The sequence below is a fragment of the Cajanus cajan genome, chromosome 3 (assembly GCF_000230855.2).
Source record: "Cajanus cajan strain Asha chromosome 3, NIPB_CcT2T_4, whole genome shotgun sequence".
Taxonomy (NCBI): domain Eukaryota; kingdom Viridiplantae; phylum Streptophyta; class Magnoliopsida; order Fabales; family Fabaceae; genus Cajanus; species Cajanus cajan.
In genome coordinates this window covers 32,082,803-32,088,576 of record NC_138519.1, presented here as the reverse complement: position 1 = coordinate 32,088,576, position 5,774 = coordinate 32,082,803, and the positions used below count along the sequence as shown (strand labels likewise).

At 30.1% G+C, this 5,774-nt stretch overlaps 1 long non-coding RNA gene across 2 annotated transcripts; it reads right to left on the bottom strand.

Annotated features, from left to right (window-relative positions):
• Positions 1-799: 799 nt before the first annotated feature.
• On the bottom strand, positions 800-4,301 carry LOC145955734 (uncharacterized). 2 transcript variants are annotated; one of them, XR_014432413.1, is made up of 4 exons: positions 3,238-4,301; positions 2,670-3,070; positions 1,255-2,208; positions 800-1,153 (listed from the first exon to the last, which is right to left on the bottom strand). It is a non-coding gene; the product is annotated as an uncharacterized LOC145955734 (long non-coding RNA). The 2 variants fall into 2 exon arrangements; XR_014432412.1 differs by having other exon boundaries at positions 802-1,153; positions 2,670-4,300.
• Positions 4,302-5,774: the final 1,473 nt, after the last annotated feature.

Here is a 5,774-nt window from a genome sequence, read left to right as displayed (position 1 = left end):
GTTATCTACGGATTTTATCTACGGATATAAAATTTATCTACGGATGCGTTTATCTACGGAATTTATCTACGGATGCGTTTATCTACGGAATTTATCTACGGATGCGTTTATCTACGGAAATTTCTGTAGGTAAGTTATCTACAGAAATTTCCGTAGATAACTTACCTACGGAAATTTCCATAGATAACTTACCTACGGAAATTTCCGTAGATAACTTACCTACGGAAATTTCCGTAGATAACTTATCTACGGAAATTTCCGTGGATAAGTTACCTACAGAAATTTCCGTAGATAAGTTATCTACGGAAATTTCCGTAGATAAAACATAAAATAAAAAAAATAAAAAAAACAACAATTTCTCTTAGATTATCAACAGAACTACACAAGCACCAGCAACGCAACTCAAAAACAAGATCCAATCAGAAAAAAAAATGTAACAAAAAACTGCATAACAATAATTAAAAATGAAAACCAGCACCAAAATATCTAATAGCAACTCAAATTCAAAACAGTCAAACAATTCAAATCAAATAAAATAAAAGAAAATAAAATCCGCTTCAACAATCAACACAATTACACAAGCACCGGCAACAAAACTCAGAAACAAAATGCAATCAGAAAAAAAAAATGCAGCAGAAAGTTGCATAACAATAATGAAAAAAAAGTGTGTATATATGATCATGAGAAGATCATCAACTTTAAGATTTCATGCACTTAAGAAAAGAACACAACAAATATTAGATAAAAATAAAAAATAAAAAACTACCTTGTGGATATTTCTATATGATTGCATACAAAACCAATACTGATAAAAAAATATTAATTATCCAGATTTTTACGTAACATACAAGCCTTTTAAATTACAGAAAATATTGACAGGGTGAAAAGAATGAATGTACATCTGGGGAGGAGTAAAGAAGAGCCTGAATTTCTCCTTCTGTCAACTATCTCTTCTGCCTCTGATTGCAAGCGGGACAAAAGCTTATCTCTTCCATATATCTTTGTGTCTGGGTTATTAGTTCTCCCCATGTTATCATCCACATCCACCCATGATGAACCAAGCTTTCTGCCTTCCAGAGCTGCAGTAGCAGCTTTAGCTGACCAGAAGATAAAGAGAATATCATTGGCACGAAAATATTCTGCCCATTTCTCTCTGCAGGGAAAGATAAGACAGGACAAAATAATAAGCCATGATACAATAAAGGGCAATATTTGGTACAATATAAACCTCTTATGGGAATCAGACAACCAAACCTGATAGAAGCAGGTAAAAGATCGGCCTTGTTAACCAAAAGCAATGTGCGTTTGTGCTCATCAACCTCTCGTGCATAAGCCTGTCCCAAAGTAAAATTGGAGCAAAACTGATCATGATTGGCATACACAATAGTGATTCTTAAAAAGAAATGAATGAAATATATACGAAAGATCCAAAATACGCTACACAGATTAAAGATGTACAATGTCTGGTTAAATCTATCTCACTATTGCTTGTTACACTTTTTACAGAGATTAAAGCACTACTACAAGATGCATATTTTACATCGGTTCTCTAAAGTAAATTATGAAGAGTTCCAGAAAGTAAATTATGATTGAACATAACCAACTATATGCAATAGAAATAAATTGAAGCAAATATAGCTTAGAGGGCGCAACAGCAACAACTATGCCAAAAGCCTTGGGTCAATGCTTCATATTTCTAATTAAAAAAATGTTACACGTCCATTACCAAACCATACATATGTGTTTAGCCCTTAGATTATTTTCAAAGTGATATATCTCATCGAATGTGGCAATTTGGGTTTATGCATTCAATTTGGCTTAGATTAGGACATGTCATTAGTAAAAGGTAAACTAATCCACTGAATACTGATAATGACTCCTCTAGCTGGCAAGAAAATAAACAAATCTAGAATTATTTTTTTTGGTTCTTGCTAGTCATTCAATAGAAATAAACACACCACAATACTATCTACAGCAGCTCATCATATATGATAGAAAAATTTTAAAAGAAACTTCTTGAGCTCGGAGATTCAAAGAGATTTCAGCAAAACATGCATTGCAAGTTATGCTTAGTGCACTTATCTCATCTCAACAGTCCAATTCATCTCATCCAGTCTTGTTTCCAATGGTCTTCACACCTCTAGTGCCACCAGGAGTTGCACGATGTAATTCATTTTCCACAATCAAATTGATTGGGGCCAATCCTTCCTGTGGTGACATTGACACTTCATTACTTTATGAAGGGGTATAAGTACGTTTTAAATTTCCACAACAAAAGGTACAGAAAGATACAAGTATGACATGTTATCATGGAAATAATAATTACTATGATAGCATGATACTGATAAAAGTTGTAGAAGTAGAAAATAAATCATGCAACACAATAATTTCATTTCATACTGTTAGTTTTCTTCATCCTTTCATACTGCAAATTCAACCCATTCAGTCACATCAACAAAACCTTATAAAAAACAAATTTCCAATTAATGTTGCATCCCTATTCTCATAATATCCAAAAAAAAAATGTCCCAGTTTCTAAGCCATATTTGAGTAAATCTTTCAAACCTCTCTTGCCTATGGGATTCGGATCAAAATTTGTTATTTCAATCTGAAAGAAGATAATGAAGTTGAAAAGCATACATATATAAACAAAAGTAAATATGCCTTACCTTGAAGTAGTTCCCAACAGGTGAGACATAAATTGGAATGGTGTACTCTGGAGAAGGTGCAAGACCAAGTACAGGCCCACTTCCCATTAGCAAAGGCCTAATATACAAGGAACCTTTACCTGCAAGAGGAACCTGAAACCAAATATCACCTAATCAATCCGATGCATGTTACAATATCTAAAATGTATATGGCAATGACAGGGCTCTACAGTACCCACCCAACTTTGGTTTGCTAAAACTGTATCCTTTACAGCTTCCACAAACTGCTCCACAGTAGGCGATGGCATGCACATCCGCTCCGCACCTACCTGCAGCCACAGCCGCAAAGCATTTTCTTCTGGCTGGAAGAGAAGTATTCTCCCATCTTGCTTCCGGTACGCTTTCAAACCCTCGAATAATCCCTACATTCGTGAACCAGAGATATACATTCTTCATCAAACAAACAACAACACCGACAACAATCTACTATCAATCACAGTTCCCTTAAACAAATTCAAATACCAAGCATTGTTATCAGTTCAAAAGCAATTCAGTATGCCTCACATAAATAAATAAAATATAAGCCCACCTGTCCATAGTTTAAAAATCCAGCAGAGGGGTTCAATTCGATGTTCCCAAAAAGCTGGAGTTCACCTTTGGAGAAGGTTCCACCTCGTCAGACCCATTAATCGTGTCGGTGGTATCCGCTTCCGCATCATCCAAAGTAGGAGGCTTTTCAACGGCGGGAATCAAAGGCGTGTAGCCGGCGAGGCTCTCCAGCAAGGCTTGGGTGATGGGTCCGTCGCAACCCTAAACCCTAACCACAATATATCACATACTATTCCAAAATAGTTTTTAGGTAAACTTACGAATCTTTTGGTCTTCCCTTCGGCGACGAACTCACGCGAGCACCACCACATTTCAAGAGAGCTCTTCCGAGAGTGTTTGTGGATTTGGAGCCCCACGTCGTTTTGAAAGAGCTCCTCTGAGGTTGTCGATGGTCAGCAAGAGAAAAGCACCCATAAGAGCGTTGATAGCACCCGCGAGAGTGTTGAGATGTTCAGAGAAAGAGCTCCTCTAGGGTTGTTGAAGGTCAGCAAGAGAAGAGCGCCCCTGAGAGTGTTGAGAGCGTTTGCGATAGTGTTGTCATTATTAGTGGCACAAAGTGATTTAACATCTCTAGTATTTATAAAAATATTTAATTTTTAATATTATTTTTTAAATAAAAAAAATAGATAAAATCATTTTAATATTATTGTGATATAGAATGTCATTTTGAAAGTTATTTAGTTACTTTTTATATTTTTATTTTATTTTCAATCAAAATTTATTTTCATGATAAACAAGTATTATTTCTTAAAACATATCATTATTCATTGATCTTATTACATAAAAATTTATTATATAATATCTTAAATAAGTTATTTCTTTAAATATATCCTTATTTATCGGATGTTTAATAGTAATATAATTTGTTGAAATCTTTATTAATATGATTCGCTGAATATCTAATTAAAACTTACATCGTATAAAATCCAAATTAAAGAAAAAGGTAACAAACACATGTACGATGACAACTAATAAACTAAAAAACCATAAACAGAAAATGAAACACAAAAGGAAAGCAAATTATATATATATATATATATATATATATATATATATATATATATATATATATATATATATTAAAGAAGATGGATCTTTTTACTCTAAGAGTTACATAGACTTACTCCGTTCAATAACTCATTTTCTCTATGAAATTTCAATTATCTAACCGTTCAATTTAAAGTTCTTAATGCATAGATCAAATATGTAAATTGTTAGAAAATTTAAAAATCATTTGATACTTCGTTTCATTAATTTTAATCAATGTATAAAATGATTCTATGATTATCCGTCAATTTGAATTAATGAAATGAAGTATCAAATGATTTTTAAATTTTTTACAAATTTGCAAATTTGATCTATGCATTAAAATTTTTAAATTGAACAGTTTGATCGTTAATAATAATTAAAAATTATTTATTTATTTAGGTTATCACATACCATTATACATTTCATGTCTTTAAATCTTTTAATAAAAAGTTAAATTAATAACTAAAAATTATTTATTTATTTCTTAAGAATTGAGGGTATATAATTATCCATTATTTTGGAGACAAAAATTAGTTACAAGATGACGTATATATATTTTCCTTTATCTATTACTATATACATATAATCAAACAACTATATATTTAACTATTTTTCTTCCATTCATTTCCTCAGTCTCTTTGTCTCTGTCTCTATATATATAGACAAACAGGTTATACTAACAGTAATACCGGGTGTAACTTTTATTAAGTATTACACACCACTCGATAATTAATTATTATATTATGAATAATAATAATATATATATTTAATTTCATCTTTAAAAATAATTGAAGTTAAAAGGAAAAGAAATTTGATTAAATTAATATATTTTAAAAAATTAAAGACTCAATTGAGTATTTTCAAAATAAATTTAATATTTAAATAAGAAAATTAATTATTGAATCTTTTAAAAATAAGATAATCAAATTTAACTTAAAAAATATTAAATAAATTATATGAATTATTATATAATATAAGAAATATTTATAATTAATATAAATAGAAATATAAATTATTAATTGTTATATTAGTTTTTATTTGTTAAAAAAATTCAATCTTTAATTTGTTTCTTACGTTTAATAAAGTAAAACTGAATTCATCTTTTCTTTATGTTTTCCATTAAATATGGTACACAAAAGTTAAAGCTATTCATTATTCTAAATTATATTTTAATTAAAAATAATTTTTTAGTAAATAAAAAGTATTATAATAAATAATTAAACTAAAAAAAATAAATTTTATAATGATTATTTTTTTTAATGATGTTAAATTAAATATTTTAATTATTTTATAAAAAAAATGTTTTACCTACGGAATTTATCTACGAAATTTTTTTCGTAGATAATTTCCAGTTATCTACGGAAATATCCGTAGATAAGTTATCTACGGAAATTTCCGAAGATAAGTTATCTACGGAAATTTCCGTAGATAACTTATCTACGGGAATTTTCGTAGATAACTGGAAATTATCTACGGAAAAAATTCCGT